Source organism: Oncorhynchus masou, chromosome 1 (assembly GCF_036934945.1).
Source record: "Oncorhynchus masou masou isolate Uvic2021 chromosome 1, UVic_Omas_1.1, whole genome shotgun sequence".
In the NCBI taxonomy this organism is placed as follows: Eukaryota; Metazoa; Chordata; class Actinopteri; order Salmoniformes; family Salmonidae; genus Oncorhynchus; species Oncorhynchus masou.
This window is the reverse complement of record NC_088212.1, coordinates 236,114-263,543: the sequence shown is the minus strand read 5'-3', so window position 1 is coordinate 263,543 and position 27,430 is coordinate 236,114.

Sequence of the window (27,430 nt, the reverse complement as noted above, 5' to 3'; positions counted from 1 at the left end):
AGTGCCTAGAAGGATAGGACAGTGCCTAGGGGGAGAGGGCTAGGACAGTGCCTAGAGGGATCGGGATATGACTATGTCTAGAGGGATAGGGATAGTACCTAGAGGGATAGGACAGTGCCGAGAGGCATAGGGATAGGACAGTGCCTAGAGGGATAGGGATAGGACAGGACCTGGAAGGAGAGGGGTAGGACAGTGCTAAGAGGGATAGGACAGTGCCTAGATGGATAGGGATAGGACAGTGCCTAGAGGGATAGGGATATGACTATGCCTAGAGGGATAGGAATAGGAACATGCCTAGAGGGATAGGACAGTTCCTAGAGGGATAGGACAGTGCCGAGAGGGATAGGGAGAGGAAAGTGCCGAGAGGCATAGGGATAGGACAGTGCCTAGAGGGACTGTCCCTAGAGGGATAGGACAGTGCCTCGAGGGATAGGACCATGCCTGGAGGGATATGTATAGGACAGTGCCTAGAGGAAGAGGGATAGGGCAGTGCCTAGAGGGATAGGGATAGGACAGTGCCTAGAGGGATAGGGCAGTGCCTAGGTGGATAGGACAGTGCCTAGGGGGGTAGGACAGTGCCTAGAGGGATAGGACAGTGCCTAGGGGTAAAGGGATAGGACAGTGCCTAGAGGAAAGAGGGATAGGACAATTTCTAGAGGGATAGGACAGTGCCTAGGGGGATAGGACAGTGCCTAGAGGGATAGGACAGTGCCTAGGGGTAGAGGGATAGGACAGTGCCTAGAGGAAAGAGGGATAGGACAATTTCTAGAGGGATAGGACAGTGCCTAGAGGGATATGACCGTGCCTAGAGGGATAGGGATAGGACAGTGCCTAGAGGAAGAGAGATAGGACAGTGCCTCGAGGGATAGGGACAGTACAGTGCCTAGAGGGATAGGAATAGTACAGTGCCTAGAGGGAGAGGGATAGGACAGTTCCTAGAGGGAGAGGGCAGTGCCGAGAAGGATAGGGATAGGGCAGTGCCTGGAAGGATAAGACAGTGCCTAGAGGGATAGGACAATGCCTAGAAGGATATGGATACGACAGTACCCAGAGGGAGAGGGCAGTGCCTAGAGGGATTGGGATAGGGCAGTGCCGAGAGGGATAGGACAGTGCCTAGAAGGATAGGGATAGGACAGTGCCTGGAAGGATAGGACAGTGCCTAGAGGGATAGGCATAAGACTGTGCCTCGAGGGGTAGGGATAGGACAGTGCCTAGAGGGATTGGGATAGGACAGTGCCTAGAGGGATTGGGATAGGACAGTCCATAGAGGGATAGGACAGTGCCAAGAGTGATTCGACAGTGCCTAGAGGGATTGGGATATGTTAGGGACAGGACAGTGCCTCGAGGGATAGGACAGTGCCTAGAGGGATAAGGATAGGACAGTGCCTAGAGGTATAAGGATGGGACCGTGCCTGGGGGGATAAGGATATGGCTATACTCAGAGGGATAAGGATAGGAAAGTGCCTAGAGGTAAAGGTCAGTTCCTAGAAGGATAGGGATAGGGCAGTGCCCAGAGGAATAGGGATAGGAAAGTGCCTGGAGTGATAAGGATAGGGCAGTACCTAGAGGGAAATGGATAGGATAGTGCCTAGAGGGATAATACAGTTCATAGAATGATAGGGATAGGAAAGTGCCTTGAGGGATAGGACAGTGCCTAGAGGGGTAGGGATAGGAAAGTGCCTTGAGGGATAGGACAGTGCCTAGAGGGATAGGTATAGGAAAGTGCCTAGAGGGATAGGACAGTCCCTAGAAGGAGAGGGATATGGCAGTGCCAAGAGGGATAGGACAGTGCCAAGAGGGATAGGGATAGGACTGTGCCTAGAGGTGTAGGGATAGGACAGTGCGTAGAGGGATAGGGCAGTGCCTAGTGGGATATGGATAGGACAGTGCCTAGAGGGATAGCGGTTGGACAGTGCCTCGAGGGATAGGGATAGGAAAGTGCCTAGAGGGGTAGGGATAGGACAGTGCCTAGAGGGATACGGATAGGACAGTGCCAAGAGGGATAGGACAGTGCCTTAAAGGATAAGGATAGGACAGTGCCTAGAGGGGGAGAGGGATAGGACAGTGCCTAGAGGGATAGGCATAGGGCAGTGCCTAGAGGGATAGCGGTTGGACAGTGCCTAGAGGGATAGGACAGTGCCTAGAGGGGGAGAGGGATAGGGCAGTGCCTAGAGTGATAGCGGTAGGAGAGTGCCTATAGGGATAGGTTTAGGACAGTGCCTAGAAAGATAGAGATAGGACAGTTTCTTGATGGAGAGGGATAGGACAGTGACGAGAAGGATAGGGATAGGACAGTGCCTAAAGGGGTAGAGATAGGACAGTGCCTAGAGAGATAGGACAGTGGCTAGAGGGATAGGACAGTGCCTAGAGAGAGAGGGATAGAACAGTTTCTAGAGGGATACGGATAGGACAGTGCCAAGAGGGATAGGACAGTGCCTTAAAGGATAGGGATAGGACAGTGCCTAGAGGGGGAGAGGGATAGGACAGTGCCTAGAGGGATAGGCATAGGGCAGTGCCTAGAGGGATAGCGGTTGGACAGTGCCTAGAGGGATAGGACAGTGCCTAGAGGGGGAGAGGGATAGGGCAGTGCCTAGAGTGATAGCGGTAGGAGAGTGCCTATAGGGATAGGTTTAGGACAATGCCTAGAAAGATAGAGATAGGACAGTTTCTTGAGGGAGAGGGATAGGACAGGGGCGAGAAGGATAGGGATAGGACAGTGCCTAAAGGGGTAGAGATAGGACAGTGCCTAGAGAGATAGGACAGTGCCTAGAGGGATAGGACAGTGCCTAGAGGGATAAGGATAGGACAGTGCCTGGAGTGATAATACAGTTCCTAGAAGGATAGGGATAGGAAAGTGCCTTGAGGGATAGGACAGTGCCTAGAGGGATAGGGATAGGAAATTGCCTTGAGGGATAGGACAGTGCCTAGATGGGTAGGGATAGGACAGTGCCTAGAGGGATAGGACAGTGTCTATAGGGAGAGGGATAGGACAGTGGCTAGAGGGATAGGGATATGACAGTGCCTAGAGAGGTAGGGATAGGACAGTGCCTAGAGGGATAGGACAGTCCCTAGAAGGATAGGGATATGGCAGTGCCAAGAGGGATAGGACAGTGCCAAGAGGGATAGGGATAGGACTGTGCCTAGAGGTGTAGGGATAGGACAGTGCGTAGAGGGATAGGGCAGTGCCTAGTGGGATATGGATAGGACAGTGCCTAGAGGGATAGCGGTTGGACAGTGCCTCGAGGGATAGGGATAGGAAAGTGCCTAGAGGGGTAGGGATAGGACAGTGACTAGAGGGATACGGATAGGACAGTGCCAAGAGGGATAGGACAGTGCCTTAAAGGATAAGGATAGGACAGTGCCTAGAGGGGGAGAGGGATAGGACAGTGCCTAGAGGGATAGGCATAGGGCAGTGCCTAGAGGGATAGCGGTTGGACAGTGCCTAGAGGGATAGGACAGTGCCTAGAGGGGGAGAGGGATAGGGCAGTGCCTAGAGTGATAGCGGTAGGAGAGTGCCTATAGGGATAGGTTTAGGACAGTGCCTAGAAAGATAGAGATAGGACAGTTTCTTGATGGAGAGGGATAGGACAGTGACGAGAAGGATAGGGATAGGACAGTGCCTAAAGGGGTAGAGATAGGACAGTGCCTAGAGAGATAGGACAGTGGCTAGAGGGATAGGACAGTGCCTAGAGGGAGAGGGATAGAACAGTTTCTAGAGGGATACGGATAGGACAGTGCCAAGAGGGATAGGACAGTGCCTTAAAGGATAGGGATAGGACAGTGCCTAGAGGGGGAGAGGGATAGGACAGTGCCTAGAGGGATAGGCATAGGGCAGTGCCTAGAGGGATAGCGGTTGGACAGTGCCTAGAGGGATAGGACAGTGCCTAGAGGGGGAGAGGGATAGGGCAGTGCCTAGAGTGATAGCGGTAGGAGAGTGCCTATAGGGATAGGTTTAGGACAATGCCTAGAAAGATAGAGATAGGACAGTTTCTTGAAGGAGAGGGATAGGACAGGGGCGAGAAGGATAGGGATAGGACAGTGCCTAAAGGGGTAGAGATAGGACAGTGCCTAGAGAGATAGGACAGTGCCTAGAGGGATAGGACAGTGCCTAGAGGGATAAGGATAGGACAGTGCCTGGAGTGATAAGGAAAGGGCAGTACCTAGAGGGAAATGGATAGGAAAGTGCCTAGAGGGATAATACAGTTCCTAGAAGGATAGGGATAGGAAAGTGCCTTGAGGGATAGGACAGTGCCTAGAGGGATAGGGATAGGAAATTGCCTTGAGGGATAGGACAGTGCCTAGATGGGTAGGGATAGGACAGTGCCTAGAGGGATAGGACAGTGCCTATAGGGAGAGGGATAGGACAGTGGCTAGAGGGATAGGGATATGACAGTGCCTAGAGAGGTAGGGATAGGACAGTGCCTAGAGGGATAGGACAGTGCCTAGAGCGATAGGGATAGGACAGTGCCAAGAGGGATAGGGATAGGACAGTGCCTGGTGGGATAGGGATAGGGCTGTACCGAGAGCGATAGGTCAGTTCCTAGAAGGATAGGGATAGGGCAGTGCCTAGAAGGATAGGGATAGGACAGTGCCTAAAGGCGTAGAGATAGGACAGTGCCTTGAGGGGTAGGACAGTGCCTAGAGGGATAGGACAGTGTCTAGAAGGATAGGGATAGGACAGTGCCTAAAGGGGTAGGGATAGTGCAGTGCCTAGAGGGGTAGGGACAGGACAGTGCCTCGAGGGATAGGACAGTGCCTAGAGGGATAAGGATAGGACAGTGCCTAAAGGGATAGGACAGTGCCTAGAGAGTTAGGACAGGGCCGAGAGGGATAAGGTTAGGGCTGTTCCTAGAGGGATACGTATAGGAAAGTGCCTAGAGGGGGAGGAATGGGACAGTGCCTAGAAGGATAGGGATCGGACAGTGCCTAGAGGGAAAGTGCAGTGCCTAAAAGGATAGGGCAGTGCCAAGAAGGATTGGGATAGGACAGTGCCAAGAGGGATAGGGATAGTACAGTGCCTAGAGGGGATAGGACAGTGCCTAGAGGGATAAGGATAGGACAGTGCCTATAGGGATAAGGATAGGATAGTGCCTGGATGGATAAGGATAGGTCTATACCGAGAGGGATAAGGATAGGAAAGTGCCTAGTGGGATAGGCCAGTTCCTAGAAGTATAGGGATAAGGCAGTGCCTAGAGGGATATGGATAGGAAAGTGCAGGGAGTGATAAGGATAGGGCAGTACCTAGAGGGAAATGGATAGGAAAGTGCCTAGAGGGATAGGGATAGGAAAGTGCCTTGAGGGATAGGACAGTGCCCCGAGGGATAGGACAGTGCCTAGATGGGTAGGGATAGGACAGTGGCTAGTGGGATAGAGATAGGACAGTGCCTAGAGGGATAGGACAGTGCCTAGAGGGATCGGGATAGGACTGTGCCTAGAGGGGGAGAGGGATAGGACAGTGCCTATAGGGATAGGGATAGGGCAGTGCCTAGAGGGATAGCGGTAGGACAGTGCCTGGAGGGATAGGACAGTGCCAAAATGGATAGGACAATGCCTAGAGGGATAGGGATAGGACAGTGTCTAGAGGGATAGAGATAGGACAGTGTCTAGAGGGATAGAGATAGGACAGTGAATAGAGGGAGAGGGATAGGACAGTTTCTAGATGGAGAGGGATGGGACAGTGCCTAAAGGGGTAGAGATAGGACAGTGCCTAGAGGGGTATGACAGTGCCTAGAGAGTTAGGATAGGGCCGAGGGGGATAAGGATAGGAAAGTGCCTAGAGGGAGAGGGATGGGACAGTGCCAAGAGGGATAGAGATAGGACAGTTTCTAGAGGGAGAGGGATAGGACAGTGCCTAAAGGGGTAGAGATAGGACAGTGCCTAGAGGGGTAGGACAGTGCCTAGAGAGTTAGGACAGGGCCTAGAGGGATAAGGATAGGAAAGTGCCTAGAGGGAGAGGGATGGGACAGTGCCAAGAGGGATAGAGATAGGACAGTTTCTAGAGGGAGAGGGATAGTACAGTGCCTAAAGGGGTAGAGATAGGACAGTGCCTAGAGGGGTAGGACAGTGCCTAGAGAGTTAGGACAGGGCCTAGAGGGATAAGGATAGGAAAGTGCCTAGAGGGAGAGGGATGGGACAGTGCCTAGAAGGATAGGGATAGGGCAGTGCAGAGAGGGATTGGGATTGTACAGTGCCTAGAGGGATAGGGATAGTACAGTGCCTAGAGGGGTAGGGACCGGACAGTGCCTAGAGGGATAGGACAGTGCCTAGTGGGATAAGGATAGGACAGTGCCTAGAGGTATAAATAATGGGACAGTGCCTAGAGGGATAAGGATAGGACAGTGCCTGGAGGGATAAGGATAGGGCTATACCCATAGGGATAAGGATCGGAAAGTGCCTAGAAGGATAGGTCAGTTCCTAGTAGGATAGGGATAGGGCAGTATCTAGAGGGATAGGGATACGAAAGTGCCTGGGGTGATAAGGAAAGGGCAGTACCTAGAGGGAAATGGATAGGAAAGTGCCTAGAGGGATAATACAGTTCCTAGAAGGATAGGGATAGGAAAGTGCCTTGAGGGATAGGACAGTGCCTAGATGGGTAGGGATAGGACAGTGCCTAGTGGGATAGAGATAGGACAGTGCCTAGACGGATAGGACAGTGCCTAGAGGGATCGGGATAGGACTGTGCCTATAGGTATAGGGATAGGACAGTGCCTAGAGGGATAGGACAGTGCCTATAGGGAGAGGGATAGGACAGTGGCTAGAGGGATAGGGATATGACAGTGCCTAGAGAGGTAGGGATAGGACAGTGCCTAGAGGGATAGGACAGTGCCTAGAGCGATAGGGATAGGACAGTGCCAAGAGGGATAGGGATAGGACAGTGCCTGGTGGGATAGGGATAGGGCTGTACCGAGAGGGATAGGTCAGTTCCTAGAAGGATAGGGATAGGGCAGTGCCTAGAAGGATAGGGATAGGACAGTGCCTAAAGGCGTAGAGATAGGACAGTGCCTTGAGGGGTAGGACAGTGCCTAGAGGGATAGGACAGTGTCTAGAAGGATAGGGATAGGACAGTGCCTAAAGGGGTAGGGATAGTGCAGTGCCTAGAGGGGTAGGGACAGGACAGTGCCTCGAGGGATAGGACAGTGCCTAGAGGGATAAGGATAGGACAGTGCCTAAAGGGATAGGACAGTGCCTAGAGAGTTAGGACAGGGCCGAGAGGGATAAGGTTAGGGCTGTTCCTAGAGGGATAAGTATAGGAAAGTGCCTAGAGGGAGAGGAATGGGACAGTGCCTAGAAGGATAGGGATCGGACAGTGCCTAGAGGGAAAGTGCAGTGCCTAAAAGGATAGGGCAGTGCCAAGAAGGATTGGGATAGGACAGTGCCAAGAGGGATAGGGATAGTACAGTGCCTAGAGGGGTAGGGACAGGACAGTGCCTGGAAGGGATAGGACAGTGCCTAGAGGGATAAGGATAGGACAGTGCCTAGAGGGATAAGGATAGGATAGTGCCTGGAGGGATAAGGATAGGAAAGTGCCTAGTGGGATAGGCCAGTTCCTAGAACTATAGGGATAAGGCAGTGCCTAGAGGGTATGGATAGGAAAGTGCAGGGAGTGATAAGGATAGGGCAGTACCTAGAGGAAAATGGATAGTAAAGTGCCTAGAGGGATAGGGATAGGAAAGTGCCTTGAGGGATAGGACAGTGCCTAGATGGGTAGGGATAGGACAGTGCCTAGTGGGATAGAGATAGGACAGTGCCTAGAGGGATAGGACAGTGCCTAGAGGGATCGGGATAGGACTGTGCCTCGAGGGATAGGGATAGGACAGTGCCTAGAGGGGGAGAGGGATAGGACAGTGCCTATAGGGATAGGGATAGGGCAGTGCCTAGAGGGATAGCGGTAGGACAGTGCCTGGAGGGATAGGACAGTACCAAAATGGATAGGACAATGCCTAGAGGGATAGGGATAGGACAGTGTCTAGAGGGATAGAGATAGGACAGTGTCTAGAGAGATAAGGATAGGGCTATACCCATAGGGATAAGGATCGGAAAGTGCCTAGAAGGATAGGTCAGTTCCTAGTAGGATAGGGATAGGGCAGTATCTAGAGGGATAGGGATACGAAAGTGCCTGGGGTGATAAGGAAAGGGCAGTACCTAGAGGGAAATGGATAGGAAAGTGCCTAGAGGGATAATACAGTTCCTAGAAGGATAGGGATAGGAAAGTGCCTTGAGGGATAGGACAGTGCCTAGATGGGTAGGGATAGGACAGTGCCTAGTGGGATAGAGATAGGACAGTGCCTAGACGGATAGGACAGTGCCTAGAGGGATCGGGATAGGACTGTGCCTATAGGTATAGGGATAGGACAGTGCCTAGAGGGATAGGACAGTGCCTATAGGGAGAGGGATAGGACAGTGGCTAGAGGGATAGGGATATGACAGTGCCTAGAGAGGTAGGGATAGGACAGTGCCTAGAGGGATAGGACAGTGCCTAGAGCGATAGGGATAGGACAGTGCCAAGAGGGATAGGGATAGGACAGTGCCTGGTGGGATAGGGATAGGGCTGTACCGAGAGGGATAGGTCAGTTCCTAGAAGGATAGGGATAGGGCAGTGCCTAGAAGGATAGGGATAGGACAGTGCCTAAAGGCGTAGAGATAGGACAGTGCCTTGAGGGGTAGGACAGTGCCTAGAGGGATAGGACAGTGTCTAGAAGGATAGGGATAGGACAGTGCCTAAAGGGGTAGGGATAGTGCAGTGCCTAGAGGGGTAGGGACAGGACAGTGCCTCGAGGGATAGGACAGTGCCTAGAGGGATAAGGATAGGACAGTGCCTAAAGGGATAGGACAGTGCCTAGAGAGTTAGGACAGGGCCGAGAGGGATAAGGTTAGGGCTGTTCCTAGAGGGATAAGTATAGGAAAGTGCCTAGAGGGAGAGGAATGGGACAGTGCCTAGAAGGATAGGGATCGGACAGTGCCTAGAGGGAAAGTGCAGTGCCTAAAAGGATAGGGCAGTGCCAAGAAGGATTGGGATAGGACAGTGCCAAGAGGGATAGGGATAGTACAGTGCCTAGAGGGGTAGGGACAGGACAGTGCCTGGAAGGGATAGGACAGTGCCTAGAGGGATAAGGATAGGACAGTGCCTAGAGGGATAAGGATAGGATAGTGCCTGGAGGGATAAGGATAGGAAAGTGCCTAGTGGGATAGGCCAGTTCCTAGAACTATAGGGATAAGGCAGTGCCTAGAGGGTATGGATAGGAAAGTGCAGGGAGTGATAAGGATAGGGCAGTACCTAGAGGGAAATGGATAGTAAAGTGCCTAGAGGGATAGGGATAGGAAAGTGCCTTGAGGGATAGGACAGTGCCTAGATGGGTAGGGATAGGACAGTGCCTAGTGGGATAGAGATAGGACAGTGCCTAGAGGGATAGGACAGTGTCTAGAGGGATCGGGATAGGACTGTGCCTCGAGGGATAGGGATAGGACAGTGCCTAGAAGGGGAGAGGGATAGGACAGTGCCTATAGGGATAGGGATAGGGCAGTGCCTAGAGGGATAGCGGTAGGACAGTGCCTGGAGGGATAGGACAGTACCAAAATGGATAGGACAATGCCTAGAGGGATAGGGATAGGACAGTGTCTAGAGGGATAGAGATAGGACAGTGTCTAGAGGGATAGAGATAGGACAGTGAATAGAGGGAGAGGGATAGGACAGTTTCTAGATGGAGAGGGATGGGACAGTGCCTAAAGCGGTAGAGATAGGACAGTGCCTAGAGAGTTAGGACAGGGCCGAGAGGGATAAGGATAGGAAAGTGCTTAGAGGGAGAGGGATGGGACAGTGCCAAGAGGGATAGAGATAGGACAGTTTCTAGAGGGAGAGGGATAGGACAGTGCCTAAAGGGGTAGAGATAGGACAGTGCCTAGAGGGGTAGGAGAGTGCCTAGAGAGTTAGGACAGGGCCTAGAGGGATAAGGATAGGAAAGTGCCTAGAGGGAGAGGGATGGGACAGTGCCTAGAAGGATAGGGATAGGGCAGTGCAGAGAGGGATTGGGATTGTACAGTGCCTAGAGGGATAGGGATAGTACAGTGCCTAGAGGGGTAGGGACCGGACAGTGCCTAGTGGGATAAGGATAGGACAGTGCCTAGAGGTATAAATAATGGGACAGTGCCTAGAGGGATAAGGATAGGACAGTGCCTGGAGGGATAAGGATAGGGCTATACCCAGAGGGATAAGGATCGGAAAGTGCCTAGAAGGATAGGTCAGTTCCTAGAAGGATAGGGATAGGACAGTACCTAGAGGGAAATGGATAGGAAAGTGCCTAGAGGGATAATACAGTTCCTAGAAGGATAGGGATAGGAACGTGCCTTGAGGGATAGGATAGTGCCTAGAGGGATAGGGATAGGAAATTGCCTTGAGGGATAGGACAGTGCCTAGATGGGTTGGGATAGGACAGTGCCTAGTGGGATAGAGATAGGACAGTGCCTAGACGGATAGGACAGTGCCTAGAGGGATCGGGATAGGACTGTGCCTAGAGGTATAGGGATAGGACAGTGCCTAGTGGGATAGGACAGTGCCTATAGGGAGAGGGATAGGACAGTGGCTAGAGGGATAGGGATATGACATTGCCTAGAGAGGTAGGGATAGGACAGTGCCTAGAGGGATAGGACAGTGCCTAGAGCGATAGGGATAGGACAGTGCCAAGAGGGATAGGGATAGGACAGTGCCTGGTGGGATAGGGATAGGGCTGTACCGAGAGGGATAGGTCAGTTCCTAGAAGGATAGGGATAGGGCAGTGCCTAGAAGGATAGGGATAGGACAGTGCCTAATGGCGTAGAGATAGGACAGTGCCTTGAGGGGTAGGACAGTGCCTAGAGGGATAGGACAGTGTCTAGAAGGATAGGGATAGGACAGTGCCTAAAGGGGTAGGGATAGTGCAGTGCCTAGAGGGGTAGGGACAGGACAGTGCCTCGAGGGATAGGACAGTGCCTAGAGGGATAAGGATAGGACAGTGCCTAAAGGGATAGGACAGTGCCTAGAGAGTTAGGACAGGGCCGAGAGGGATAAGGATAGGAAAGTGCCTAGAGGGAGAGGGATGGGACAGTGCCTAGAAGGATAGTGATAGAGCAGTGCAGAGAGGGATTGGGATTGTACAGTGCCTAGAGGGATAGGGATAGTACAGTGCCTAGAGGGGTAGGGACCGGACAGTGCCTAGAGGGATAGGACAGTGCCTAGTGGGATAAGGATAGGACAGTGCCTAGAGGGATAAGGATAGGACAGTGCCTGGAGGGATAAGGATAGGGCTATACCCAGAGGGATAAGGATCGGAAAGTGCCTAGAAGGATAGGTCAGTTCCTAGAAGGATAGGGATATGGCAGTGTCTAGAGGGATAGGGATAGGAAAGTGCCTGGAGTGATAAGGAAAGGGCAGTACCTAGAGGGAAATGGATAGGAAAGTGCCTAGAGGGATAATACAGTTCCTAGAAGGATAGGGATAGGAAAGTGCCTTGAGGGATAGGACAGTGCCTAGAGGGATAGGGATAGGAAATTGCCTTGAGGGATAGGACAGTGCCTAGATGGGTTGGGATAGGACAGTGCCTAGTGGGATAGAGATAGGACAGTGCATAGACGGATAGGACAGTGCCTAGAGGGATCGGGATAGGACTGTGCCTAGAGGTATAGGGATAGGACAGTGCCTAGAGGGATAGGACAGTGCCTATAGTGAGAGGGATAGGACAGTGGCTAGAGGGATAGGGATATGACAGTGCCTAGAGAGGTAGGGATAGGACAGTGCCTAGAGGGATAGGACAGTGCCTAGAGCGATAGGGATAGGACAGTGCCAAGAGGGATAGGGATAGGACAGTGCCTGCTGGGATAGGGATAGGGCTGTACCGAGAGGGATAGGTCAGTTCCTAGAAGGATAGGGATAGGGCAGTGCCTAGAAGGATAGGGATAGGACAGTGCCTAAAGGCGTAGAGAAAGTACAGTGCCTTGAGGGGTAGGACAGTGCCTAGAGGGATAGGACAGTGTCTAGAAGGATAGGGATAGGACAGTGCCTAAAGGGGTAGGGATAGTGCAGTGCCTAGAGGGGTAGGGACAGGACAGTGCCTCGAGGGATAGGACAGTGCCTAGAGGGATAAGGATAGGACAGTGCCTGGAGGGATAAGGATGGGACAGTGCCTAGTGGGATAAGGATAGTGCAGTGCCTGGGGGGGATAAGGATAGGGCTATACTCAGAGGGATAAGGATACGAAAGTGAATAGAGGGAAAGGTCAGTTCCTAGAAGGGTAGGGATAGGGCAGTGCCCAGAGGGATAGGGATAGGAAAGTGCCTGGAGTGATAAGGATAGGGCAGTACCTAGAGGGATAGGACAGTGCCTATAGGGAGAGGGATAGGACAGTGGCTAGAGTGATAGGGATAGGACAGTGCCTCGCGGGATTGGGATAGGGCAGTGCCTGGAGGGATAGCGGTAGGACAGTGCCTAGAGGGGCAGGGACAGGACAGTGCCTAGAGGGATAAGGATAGGACAGTGCCTAGAGGGAGAGGGTTGGGACAGTGCCAAGAGGGATAGGGATAGGACAGTGCCAGGAGGGATAGGTATAACACTGTACCTACCTAACTACCATGTTAATTACCAGGTACAACACTGTACCTGCCTAACTACCATATTAATACCCAGGTATAACACTGTACCTGCCTAACTACCATGTTAATATCAGGTATAACACTGTACCTGCCTAACTACCATGTTAATATCAGGTATAACACTGTACCTGCCTAACTACCATAATAATACCCAGGTATAACACTGTACCTGCCTAACTACCATGTTAATATCAGGTATAACACTGTACCTGCCTAACTACCATGTTAATATCAGGTATAACACTGTACCTGCCTAACTACCATGTTGATACCCAGGTATAACACTGTACCTGCCTAACTACCATGTTAATACCCAGGTATAACACTGTACCTACCTAACTACCATGTTAATTACCAGGTATAACACTGTACCTGCCTAACTACCATATTAATACCCAGGTATAACACTGTACCTGCCTAACTACCATGTTAATACCCAGGTATAACACTGTACCTACCTAACTACCATGTTAATTACCAGGTATAACACTGTACCTACCTAACTACCATGTTAATTACCAGGTATAACACTGTACCTGCCTAACTACCATATTAATACCCAGGTATAACACTGTACCTGCCTAACTACCATGTTAATATCAGGTATAACACTGTACCTGCCTAACTACCATGTTGATACCCAGGTATAACACTGTACCTGCCTAACTACCATGTTAATACCCAGGTATAACACTGTACCTGCCTAACTACCATGTTAATACCCAGGTATAACACTGTACCTGTCTAACTACCATGTTAATACCCAGGTATAACACTGTACCTGCCTAACTACCATGTTAATACCCAGGTATAACACTGTACCTCCCTAACTACCATGTTAATATCAGGTATAACACTGTATCTGCCTAACTACCATGTTAATATCAGGTATAACACTGTATCTGCCTAACTACCATGTTAATACCCAGGTATAACACTGTACCTGCCTAACTACCATGTTAATACCCAGGTATAACACTGTACCTGCCTAACTACCATGTTAATTACCAGGTACAACACTGTACCTGCCTAACTACCATGTTAACCAGGTATAGCACTTTACCTGCCTAATAACCATAGTAATACCCAGGTATAACACTGTACCTACCTAACTACCATGTTAATAACCAGGTATAACACTGTACCTGCCTAACTACCATGTCAATACCCAGGTATAACACTGTACCTGCCTAACTACCATGTTAATTACCAGGTACAACACTGTACCTGCCTAACTACCATGTTAACCAGGTATAGCACTTTACCTGCCTAACTACCATAGTAATACCCAGGTATAACACTGTACCTACCTAACTACCATGTTAATAACCAGGTATAACACTGTACCTGCCTAACTACCATGTTAATACCCAGGTATAACACTGTACCTGCCTAACTACCATGTTAATACCCAGGTATAACACTGTACCTACCTAACTACCATGTTAATATCAGGTATAACACTGTATCTGCCTAACTACCATGTTAATATCAGGTATAACACTGTATCTGCCTAACTACCATGTTAATACCCAGGTATAACACTGTACCTGCCTAACTACCATGTTAATACCCAGGTATAACACTGTACCTGCCTAACTACCATATTAATACCCAGGTATAACACTGTACCTGCCTAACTACCATTTTAACCAGGTATAGCACTTTACCTGCCTAACTACCATAGTAATACCCAGGTATAACACTGTACCTACCTAACTACCATGTTAATAACCAGGTATAACACTGTACCTGCCTAACTACCATGTTAATACCCAGGTATAACACTGTACCTGCCTAACTACCATGTTAATACCCAGGTATAACACTGTACCTACCTAACTACCATGTTAATATCAGGTATAACACTGTATCTGCCTAACTACCATGTTAATATCAGGTATAACACTGTATCTGCCTAACTACCATGTTAATACCCAGGTATAACACTGTACCTGCCTAACTACCATGTTAATACCCAGGTATAACACTGTACCTGCCTAACTACCATATTAATACCCAGGTATAACACTGTACCTGCCTAACTACCATGTTAATATCAGGTATAACACTGTACCTGCCTAACTACCATGTTAATATCAGGTATAACACTGTACCTGCCTAACTACCATGTTGATACCCAGGTATAACACTGTATCTGCCTAACTACCATGTTAATATCAGGTATAACACTGTACCTGCCTAACTACCATGTTAATACCCAGGTATAACACTGTACCTGCCTAACTACCATATTAATACCCAGGTATAACACTGTACCTGCCTAACTACCATGTTAATATCAGGTATAACACTGTACCTGCCTAACTACCATGTTAATATCAGGTATAACACTGTACCTGCCTAACTACCATGTTAATATCAGGTATAACACTGTACCTGCCTAACTACCATGTTGATACCCAGGTATAACACTGTATCTGCCTAACTACCATGTTAATATCAGGTATAACACTGTACCTGCCTAACTACCATGTTAATACCCAGGTATAACACTGTACCTGCCTAACTACCATATTAATACCCAGGTATAACACTGTACCTGCCTAACTACCATGTTAATATCAGGTATAACACTGTACCTGCCTAACTACCATGTTAATATCAGGTATAACACTGTACCTGCCTAACTACCATGTTGATACCCAGGTATAACACTGTACCTGCCTAACTACCATGTTAATACCCAGGTATAACACTGTACCTGCCTAACTACCATGTTAATACCCAGGTATAACACTGTACCTGTCTAACTACCATGTTAATACCCAGGTATAACACTGTACCTGCCTAACTACCATGTTAATACCCAGGTATAACACTGTACCTCCCTAACTACCATGTTAATATCAGGTATAACACTGTATCTGCCTAACTACCATGTTAATATCAGGTATAACACTGTATCTGCCTAACTACCATGTTAATACCCAGGTATAACACTGTACCTGCCTAACTACCATGTTAATACCCAGGCATAACACTGTACCTGCCTAACTACCATGTTAATTACCAGGTACAACACTGTACCTGCCTAACTACCATGTTAATAACCAGGTATAACACTGTACCTGCCTAACTACCATGTTAATACCCAGGTATAACACTGTACCTGCCTAACTACCATGTTAATTACCAGGTACAACACTGTACCTGCCTAACTACCATGTTAACCAGGTATAGCACTTTACCTGCCTAACTACCATAGTAATACCCAGGTATAACACTGTACCTACCTAACTACCATGTTAATAACCAGGTATAACACTGTACCTGCCTAACTACCATGTTAATACCCAGGTATAACACTGTACCTGCCTAACTACCATGTTAATACCCAGGTATAGCACTGTACCTACCTAACTACCATGTTAATATCAGGTATAACACTGTATCTGCCTAACTACCATGTTGATACCCAGGTATAACACTGTACCTGCCTAACTACCATGTTAATACCCAGGTATAACACTGTACCTGCCTAACTACCATATTAATACCCAGGTATAACACTGTACCTGCCTAACTACCATGTTAATACCCAGGTATAACACTGTACCTGCCTAACTACCATGTTAATACCCAGGTATAACACTGTACCTCCCTAACTACCATGTTAATATCAGGTATAACACTGTATCTGCCTAACTACCATGTTAATATCAGGTATAACACTGTATCTGCCTAACTACCATGTTAATACCCAGGTATAACACTGTACCTGCCTAACTACCATGTTGATACCCAGGTATAACACTGTACCTGCCTAACTACCATGTTAATACCCAGGTATAACACTGTACCTGCCTAACTACCATGTTAATACATTTACATTTACATTTAAGTCATTTAGCAGACGCTCTTATCCAGAGCGACTTACAATACCCAGGTATAACACTGTACCTGCCTAACTACCATGTTAATATCAGGTATAACACTGTACCTGCCTAACTACCATGTTTATAACCAGGTATAACACTGTACCTGCCTAACTACCATGTTAATACCCAGGTATAACACTGTACCTGCCTAACTACCATGTTAATATCAGGTATAACACTGTACCTGCCTAACTACCATGTTGATACCCAGGTATAACACTGTACCTGCCTAACTACCATGTTGATACCCAGGTATAACATGTTACTAACCAGGTATAAAGGACAAAAATCCACCAATTATATCCATACGTCACTAGCTGTCATTCAGCACTGCAATTATTCTGCTAATACTTTGTCCAAAATGCTACAGTCGTCTGCAGTTACTGCACTTTTACTGCAGCTTCAAAACTGCTATCTTTTTTTGCAAGGGCCCAGCTGCTCAGTCAGAAAGTCATTATCACAGTGGCTACTTGGAGCAAAACAACAGGCATCTCTGTCATCATTACGCACCGGTGTCTCTCTCTGTGTGTGTATGTGTGTGTGTGTGTGTGTGTGTGTGTGTGTGTGTGTATGCGTGTGTGTGTGTGTGTGCGTGTATGCGTGTGTGTGTGTGTGTGTGTCAGAGAGGTTGAAGTCGTCTCTTTAAGCAGACATCTCGCAGTAATTAGCGGTGATTCTGCAGCACGCAGACAAGCAGAACAAAGCGGAAGATAATTCACTTGATGTGTTCACCGGCAGCCTGCACACACGCCACGTTATTTTGATTGACAACTGAACTAACCTTTCTCTTGTCCCCTGGTTTCTCCGTTACACGTCAGACAGGAGGGCGTTCCTTCCCTGGGAGGGGCGTCTCCATCGAGAGATCATTGGATGCATCTTGATGTAAAGCTACGTTACCCACGTGGGGAGCATACGTAAAACTCATTCTTCCAGATGGTGATTGGATAAGATGATGCTGATTGACAACATAATGAGACGCGCTCTGTGGTCTTCAATGATCTTATTGGCTGCTTATAAAGACTTCTGCTCCTTGTGACCGTCTACCCCTCCTCGGGTCTGAGTTGCGCTGAGATGCATCAAGAAAATGTAGTTTTTGTTTAACATAGCTTAAATAATTCATCACTGGCTGCTGTGCGTTTTGGAACTACATATCCCAGACACAGGAGATATCGCTTTTCCTTGTTATGAATATATAATAGAGTTCTTACGACTGGTTGCTTCTAAATGTGTTATCAGAAGGTGGTACCTAGACAGGGGTGATCAGCAGGACTGACGCGGGAGCGGATGTACGGAAGGGATTTAAACTAACGGACATAACGTTTTGACAGGATGCGCTAATAACCAGAGCATCCTACCAATGCAAAGCTGCGTGATTGAACAGGATGTATTCGAGGATATAAGGTAGAGAAAGTGATATGGGAACCTGGTGAAGGTGAAGAAAACACATCTAAAGAAAGGAGAGAATAGGCGACATGAATCGAAACAAAATATATTCTTAGGACAGGAGAAGAGCCAACGGCATTATAGCCTATCCAAGCTCAGCATCTGAACACATTATACATGGTTGCTCATCTTCTACACATGGAAGAGAGCAGAGAAAACCCGGAGCTTGTCACTTGGAGGGAGGAGTTGCATCATATTTGACTGGTTAATTAATAGAATGTATTTTTGGTTTCAGCGGAGGTGTGGAGGTTTTCCCGCGGTTGTCTGCAGAAATAGTGGCTCTCACCACCTCTTCCTGCCTGCAAGTAGCTCCTAGAGACGGGGCAGATCTGTCCGTGTTCCCCGTTTGTTGGTGGATGAACTTCAACATCTATTATTAATGATTCGGGACCTGAGCAAGATGTATCCGCAGGCACGGCACCCGGTGAGTCTCTCTGTCAGAACAACAACACCAACAACACACCCAAGACAGAGGGCTGTGCGGGGCGTCATGCCACCCCACCAAGCATAATCACTTTGGATCAGTTTCCGTGCCATCGCGCGGAAACGGGACAATCGCTGGCATTGTCAAATTGTAAAATCGCTGAAACTGAGAGAAGCAATGTGGGTGAATGTCTTGTGTGTATTTGAGAGTGACAGAGGGGGACAGAGAGAGAGAAAGAGAGAGCGAAATATATAACATATTTCTTCATCCCGCTCCCGCCCGCACCTGCATGCTTTTCATGCCACACCTGTCCGCCTTCAACTTCTTGTCCGACTTTTGCACCTTAGGCAATATCAAAATGGGCACAAATAACCTTAGAAATAGGTTAAATGACCAGCTAGTCACACTTGGCCGGTTATATTAAGCTATCGGTATTATATCAACCAATAGGATAGACGGAGTTTTTGAAAATATCAGAATTGGAGAAAGATACAGCGGAACCTTGCGCTTTCTCTTGAGCTACGTTTTTCATATAGCCTACCTTTTAGGAGCGGGACGATTTTCAGACGGAGAGAAATATGGGTGATCAATATTTATTTCCAGGCAAAGTAGTAAACTGTAGCCTAATCTGTAAATAGCCCACCCAATCTACCTACCTCATCCCCATACTGTTTTTATTTTATTTACTTTTCTGCTCTTTTGCACACCAGTATCTCTATTTGCACATCATCATCTGATCATTTATCACTCCAGTGTTCATCTGCAAATTGTAATTCTTCGCTCCTATGGCCTATTTATTGCCTACCTCCTCCTCCTCATGTCTTCTGCACACACTGTATATATACTTTCTTTTTTTCTACTGTGTCATTGACTTGTTTATTGTGTTATTGGCTTGTTTGTTTTACTCCATGTGTAACTCTGTGTTGTTGTCTGTGTCACACTGCTTGGCTTTATCTTGGCCAGGTCGCAGGTTGCAATTGAGAACTTGTTCTCAACTGGCCTACCTGGTTAAATAAAGGTGAAATAAAAATAAAATAAATACATACAAATATTTAGGAAGTTAATTTCCTTTGAAAGAGAACTGCCCTGTGCTTCTCCTCCCATGCATATAGTCTTCTCTATTTAATTGAGACCACAGGCACTGAACTTGCACGGCCAAAAGGATAGGTATGCGCAGCATACCAGGGCATGCAGAAGTCAGGGCATTCAAACGTCTTGCGCTTTGCGGGGCAGCGTAGACCTGTTGTGAAGGAAGTTGTCAAGGAAGTCAATTTGTGTTTATGTCAATGCGGAGCTATATGGAGCACTCCGCATTGTTACAACATTTGGGAGGCACACGGCGATGCAATACAGAGCTAATTTTGGCCTCCGCATTCCTCCAGAGGCTCCGAAATTGCACCACAGTCTCCAACCATATTTCGGATCAAGCATAAATTGGCTTTAAAGCTTAACTTACGCTTCCCAGTCAAAGCAGTTCATGCATATATTATGACAGAATTTACACTGTTTGGCAGAATTTTTCGAAGTTCTGTCTGCGATTGGTCAACAGTAGGGATTATTCAATGAAGTGTTTGCTGTTATTCAACAAGAGAGGAATTGTTTCCATTCACACGTTTTTTTTCACTTGAGAAATAATGCATCAAACAGAGGGACTTTGCAATTAATTGCAATTCATCTGATCACTCTTCATAACATTATGGAGTATATGCAACTTGCCATCATACAAACTGAGGCAGCAGACTTTGTGAAAATTAATATTTGTGTCATTCTCAAAACTTTTGGCCACGACTGTAGAACTCGGCTCGGCGAAGTGAAAATCTGTGTTTGCATACCCTCGTAAAATAACTTTGCTAAAATTGAAAAAGATAAGCGGCAATATTACTGTTTGGCCCTATTGTAGTCCAATTTCATCTGAGATAATTTAAGAAATCTGTGCAATTTGGACGTTTTTGCAGAGATCTAAGTCGCACAATTTTACATCTAACTAAAATGTTTGGTGAAGTATTTTTCAAGTGAAAACATTTGGATGAAAACTAGTCATCTGTCATTGAATGGCAACACGAACTTCGTTGAAGAATCCATACGGTTTCCCAGGCACCAACAAAGAGGCGTAGACTCTACCAAACGTTGCCTCAAGAGCACTGAGGATAAAGTCTACCTTTAGGAGAATTATTAGCATATAGGATAAAGCCTACCTGTTAGGAGTGGGATGATTTGCATATAGGATAAAGCCTACCTGTTAGGAGTGGGATGATTTGCATATAGGATAAACCCTACCTGTTAGGAGTGGGATGATTTGCATATAGGATAAACCCTACCTGTTAGGAGTGGGAGAATTTGCTAATAAGATAAAAGCCTACCTTTTAGGAGTGGGATGATTTGCATACAGGCTAAAGCCTATCTGTTAGTAGTGGGTCGATTTGCATATAGGAAAAAGCCTATCTTTTAAGAGTGGGACAATTTGCATAGAGGATACAGCCTGCCTTTTAAGTGTGGGATGATTTGCATATACGATAAAGTCTACCTTTATGTTGCTGGATGATTTGCATATGGGATAAAGCCTAGCTTTTAGGAGTGGGACGATTTGCATATAGGGTAATGCCTACCTTTTAGGAGTGGGACGATTTGCATAAAGGATAATGCCTACCTTTTAGGAGTGGGATGATTTGAATAGAGGATGAAGCCTTCATTTTAGGAGTGGGGTGACTAGCATAGAGGATAAAGCATACCCTTTTTGAGTGGGACGATTTGCATATAGGATAAAACCTACCTTTTAAGAGTGGGATGATTTGCATATTAGATAAAACCTACCTTTTAAGAGTGGGATGACTAGCATAGAGGATAAAGCATACCCTTTAGGAGTGGGACGATTTGCATATAGGATATAGCCTACCTGTTAGGAATGGGACAATTAGCATAGATTATAAAGCATACCTTTTATGAGTTTGATGATTTGCATAGAGGATAAAGTCTACCTTCAAAGAGCTTGACCATTTGCACATGGGATAAAGCCTACCTTTTAGGAGTGGGACGATTTGCATATAGGGTAATGCCTCCCTTTTAGGAGTGGGACGATTTGCATAAAGGATAATGTCTACCTTTCAGGAGTGGGATGATTTGCATATAGTATAAAGCCTACCTGTTAGGAGCTGGTCAATTTGCTTATAGGATAAATCCTACCTTATAGGAGTGGGAGGATTTGCATGTAGCGTGAAGCTGACATTTTAGGAGTGGAACTATTTGCATATAGGATAATGCCGATCTTTTAGGAGTGAGACTATTTGCATACAGGATCATGCCTATCTTTTAGGAGCTGGACTATATGCATATAGGATAAAACCAACCTTTTAGGAGTGGGACGATTTGCATGTAGGATAAAGCCTACCTTGTAAGAGTGGGATAATTTGCTTAGAGGAAAAAACCTGCCTTTTAGTAGTGGTATGATTTCCATTGAGGATAAAGCCTACCTTTTAGGAGCAAGACAATTTGCATAGAGGTTAACTTCTTTGGGACTGCAGTATTGAGTAGCTTGGATAAAAAGGTGCCCAGAGTAAACTGCCTGCTACTCAGGCCCAAAAGCTAGAATATGCATGAAATTAGGAGATTTGGATAGAAAACACACTGAAGTTTCTAAAACTGTTTGAATGATATCTGTGAGTATAACAGAACTCATATGGCAGGCAAGAATCTTTTTATTTTTTTATTTTTTTATTTCACCTTTATTTAACCAGGTAGGCTAGTTGAGAACAAGTTCTCATTTGCAACTGCGACCTGGCCAAGATAAAGCATAGCAGTGTGAACAGACAACATAGAGTTACACATGGAGTAAACAATTAACAAGTCAATAACACAGTAGAAAAAAAGGGGAGTCTATATACATTGTGTGCAAAAGGCATGAGGAGGTAGGCAAATAATTACAATTTTGCAGATTAACACTGGAGTGATAAATGATCAGATGGTCATGTACAGGTAGAGATATTGGTGTGCAAAAGAGCAGAAAAATAAATAAATAAAAACATTATGGGGATGAGGTAGGTGAAAATGGGTGGGCTATTTACCAATAGACTATGTACAGCTGCAGCGATCGGTTAGCTGCTCAGATAGCAGATGTTTGAAGTTGGTGAGGGAGATAAAAGTCTCCAACTTCAGCGGTTTTTGCAATTCGTTCCAGTCACAGGCAGCAGAGTACTGGAACGAAAGGCGGCCAAATGAGGTGTTGGCTTTAGGGATGATCAGTGAGATACACCTGCTGGAGCGTGTGCTACGGATGGGTGTTGCCATCATGACCAGTGAACTGAGATAAGGCGGAGCTTTACCTAGCATGGACTTGTAGATGACCTGGAGCCAGTGGATCTGGCGGCGAATATGTAGCGAGGGCCAGCCGACTAGAGCATACAAGTCGCAGTGGTGGGTGGTATAAGGTGCTTTAGTGACAAAACGGATGACACTGTGATAAACTGCATCCAGTTTGCTTAGTAGAGTGTTGGAAGCAATTTTGTAGATGACATCGCCGGAATCGAGGATCGGTAGGATAGTCAGTTTTACTAGGGTAAGTTTGGCGGCGTGAGTGAAGGAGGCTTTGTTGCGGAATAGAAAGCCGACTCTTGATTTGATTTTCAATTGGAGATGTTTGATATGAGTCTGGGAGGAGAGTTTACAGTCTAGCCAGACACCTAGGTACTTATAGATGTCCACATATTCAAGGTCGGAACCATCCAGGGTTGTGATGCTAGTCGGGCATGCGGGGGCAGGATGAAATCCAACCAGGAAGTGGGAAATCTGAGGTTTGTAGTTTTTCAAGTCATTGCCTATCGAATATACAGTGTCTATGGGGTCATATTGCACTTCCTAAAGCTTCCACTAGATTTCAACAGTCTTTAGAACCCTGTTTCAGGGTTCTACTGTGAAGGGGGAGAGAAACAGAGCTGTTTGAGCCAGAGGTCTGATAGAGTGCCATGAGCTGATCACGCGTGCGCCCGTGACAGGTAGCTGCGTTCCATTGCATTTCTAAAGACAAAGGAACTTTCTGGTTGGAACATTATTTAAGATTTATGATAAAGATTGATTCTATACATCGTTTCACATGTTTGTGATCGCGCATTATGCATTTGGATTACTGGGCTAAACGTGCGAACAAAAAGGAGGTATTTGGACATAAATGATGGACTTTATCGAACAAAACAAACATTTATTGTGGAACTGGGATTCCTGGGAGTGCATTCCGATCAAGATCATCAAAGGTAAGTGAATATTTATAATGCTATTTTTGACTTTTCTGACACCTCTCCTTCTTTGGAAAATGGCTGGATGTTTTTCTGTGACTAGCACTGACCTAACTTAATCGCAAGGTGTGCTTTCGCCGTAAAGCTTTTTGGAAATCTGACACAGTGGTTGCATTAAGGAGCAGTGTATCTACAGTATATTTCCATGCATAACACTTGTATCTTTTTTATTATGAGTTTTTCTGTAATTTGATGTGGCTCTCTGCACTTTAACCAGATGTTTGTTTCAGACAATGCATTTCTGATCATAACACACCAATTTCAAATGAATTTTATTTCTGGGGTTTCTGTTGTTTTGAATTTGGCACCATGCAATTACACTGGTTGTTGGTGAGGTGGGACGGTACCGTCCCACATATCCCAGAGATGTTAAAGCCTTCCTTTTTGGAGTGGGGCGATTTGCATAGAGGATAAAGTCTACCTTTAAAGAGCTTGGCGATTTGCATATAGGATAACGCCTACCTTTTAGGATTGGAATGATTTAAATAGAGGACAAAGCCTACCTTTTAGGAGTGGGATGTTTTGCATATAGGATAAAGCCTACCTTTAAGTAGCTGGATAATTTGCATATAGGATAAAGCCTACCTTTAAGTAGCTGGATAATTTGCATATAGGATAAAGCCTACTGGTTAGGAGAGGGACAATTTGCATATAGGATAAAGCCTACCTTTTAGGAGAGGGGCGATTTGCATATAGTATAATGCCTACCTTTTAGGAGTAGGACGATTTGCATATAGGATAAAGCCTGCCTTTTAGGAGTAAGACGATATGCATATAGGATAATGCCCACCTTTTAGGAGTGGGAAGATTTGCATATACGATAATGACTACCTTTTTGAGGTGGGATGATTTGCATATAGGATAAAGTCTACTTTAAGAGCTTGACGATTTACATTCAGAATAAAGTCTACATTTTCAGAGTGGAACAATTTGCATACAGGGTAAAGCCTACCTTTAAGGAGCTCGATGATTTGCATATAGTGTCAGGATTTGGCCAGGGTTGTTCCGGGTTTTGGTCACTAGATGCCCCCATTGTGCTTTTTGACCTTATGTTTTTTCCCTTGTTCCCCATTATTATTTGCACCTGTGCCTCGTTTCCCCTGATTGTATTTAAACCCTTAGTTTCCCTCAGTTCTGTGCTCTGTGTTTGTATGTTAGCACCCAGCCCTAGTGTTCTGTGTATTCTTGTCATTTCCGGTGGATGCTCTTGTGGAATTCTGTTTTTGTTTTTGAGTATCTCTTGAGGCTTTTTTGTGCTATACCTACCACCTTTTGGATTTGCCATTTTGTATTGAAGGACTTCTCCTTTTTTACTTTATTAAATACACCGTCTTAAGTACTGCTGTGTCTGCCTCATCTTCTGGGTTCTGCTGACTATTCGTGGCTCAGTTGGTTAAGTGACTGTTTCTCACTCCGGAGACCCAGGTTCGTAACCGGGTCCTGACATATAGGATAAAGCCTACTGGTTAGGATAGGGGCGATTTGCATATAGGATAAAGTCTACCTTTTAGGAGTGGGATGATTTGCATAGGTGATAAATCCTACCAGTTAGGAGTGGGAAGATTTGCATATAGGATAATGCCTACCTTTAAGTAGATGGATGATTTGCATATATGATAAAGCCTACCTGTTAGGAGTGGGAAGATTGCATATAGGATAATGCCTACCTTTTTGGAGTGGGACGATTTGCATAGAGGATAAAGACTACTTTTAATGAGCTTGACAATTTGCATACAGGATAAAGCCTACCCTTTAGTAGCTGAATGATTTGCATATAGGAAAAACCCTACCTTTTAGGAGTGGGATGATTTGCATATTGGATAAAGCCTACCTTTTAGGAGTTGAACAATTTGCATAGAGGATAAATCCTCCCTTTTAACAGCTGGACAATTTGCATAGAGGATAACCTCACTAGGGTATGTGGGACGCTAGCGTCCCATCTGGCCAACATCCAGTGAGATTGCAGAGCGCCAAATTCAATTACAGAAATGCTCATTATAAAAATTCAGAAAACAAAACATATTTTACATAGGTTTAAATTTTAACTTCTTGTTAAACCAACCGCAGTGTCATATTTATAAAATGCTTTTCGGCGAAAGCATACCTAGCCCAGAACATAGCCCTGTTAACAAATTATTACAAACCAGCCAAGCAGAAGCGTTATAAAACTCAGAAATAGAGATAAAATTAATCCCTTACCTTTGATGATCTTCATATGGTGGCACGCGGAAGACATTCATTTACTCAATAAATGTTCCTTTTGTTCGACGTTTCTTTATATCCAAAAACCTCAGTTTTGTTTGCTCGTTTTCTTCAGTAATCCACAGGCTCTAACTCAGTCAAAACAATCAGACAAAAAAAATCCAAATTGTATCCGTAAAGTTCATAGAAACATGTCAAACAATGTTTATATTCAATCCTCAGGTTGTTTTTTAACCTAAATGATCTATAATATTTCAACCGGACAATAACGTCGTCAATATAAAAGGTAAACAAGAAATGCACATGCGCCTGAAAAAACTCTGCGTCACGTTAGGGTCCACTCGTTCAGACTGGTCTTACTCCCTTGTTCATAAGAATACAAGCCTGAAACGATTTCTAAAGACTGTTGACATCTAGTGGAAGACATAGGAACTGCAAATGTAGTCCTAAGCCAACGGATACTGTAATGGCATTGAATAGAAAACTACAAAACCCCCCCCAAAAATACTTCCTGAATGGATTTTTCTCATGTTTTCGCCTCCTAAATCAGTTCTGTTATACTCACAGACACAAACATTTTTGGAAACTTTAGAGTGTGTTTTCTATCCAAATTTACCAGTTATATGCATATCATATCTTCTGAGCGCGAGTAGCAGGCCGTTTAATTTGGGCATGCTTTTCATCCAAAATTCCGAATGCTGCCCCCTACCCTGCCCCCTACTCTAGAGAGGATAAAGCCTAGCCTTTTAGGAGTGGGACCATTTGCATAGAGGATGAAGCCTTCCTTTTAGGAGTGGGGCGATTTGCATATAGGATAATGCCAACCTTTTAGGAGTGGGACGATTTGTAGGCAGAGACAAAACATTTGGCATCAATATTTATGGGAGATATGAAGGCTCTTCCACTGTTATATTCAGCTCATAGTGTCTCCTTCTACTGTCCTCCCTTCCACTGACATTCTGTTATATTCAGCTCATAGTGTCTCCTTCTACTGTCCTCCCTTCCAATGACATTCTGTTATATACAGCTCATAGTGTCTCCTTCTACTGTCCTCCCTTCCAATGACATTCTGTTATATTCAGCTCATAGTGTCTCCTTCTACTGTCCTCCCTTCCACTGACATTCTGTTATATTCAGCTCATAGTGTCTCCTTCTACTGTCCTCCCTTCCAATGACTGTTATATTCAGCTCATAGTGTCTCCTGTTACTGTCCTCCCTTCCACTGACTATTATATTCAGCTCATAGTGTCTCCTTCTACTGTCCTGACAAGAAGACAACTGCTTTTTACACATTTTTTCAAATATATACAGTGCCTTGCGAAAGTATTCGGCCCCCTTGAACTTTGCGTCCTTTTGCCACATTTCAGGCTTCAAACATAAAGATATAAAACTGTATTTTTTTGTGAAGAATCAACAACAAGTGGGACACAATCTTGAAGTGGAACAACATTTATTGGATATTTCAAACTTTTTTAACAAATCTAAAAATGAAAAATTGGGCGTGCCAAATTATTCAGCCCCTTTACTTTCAGTGCAGCAAACTCTCTCCAGAAGTTCAG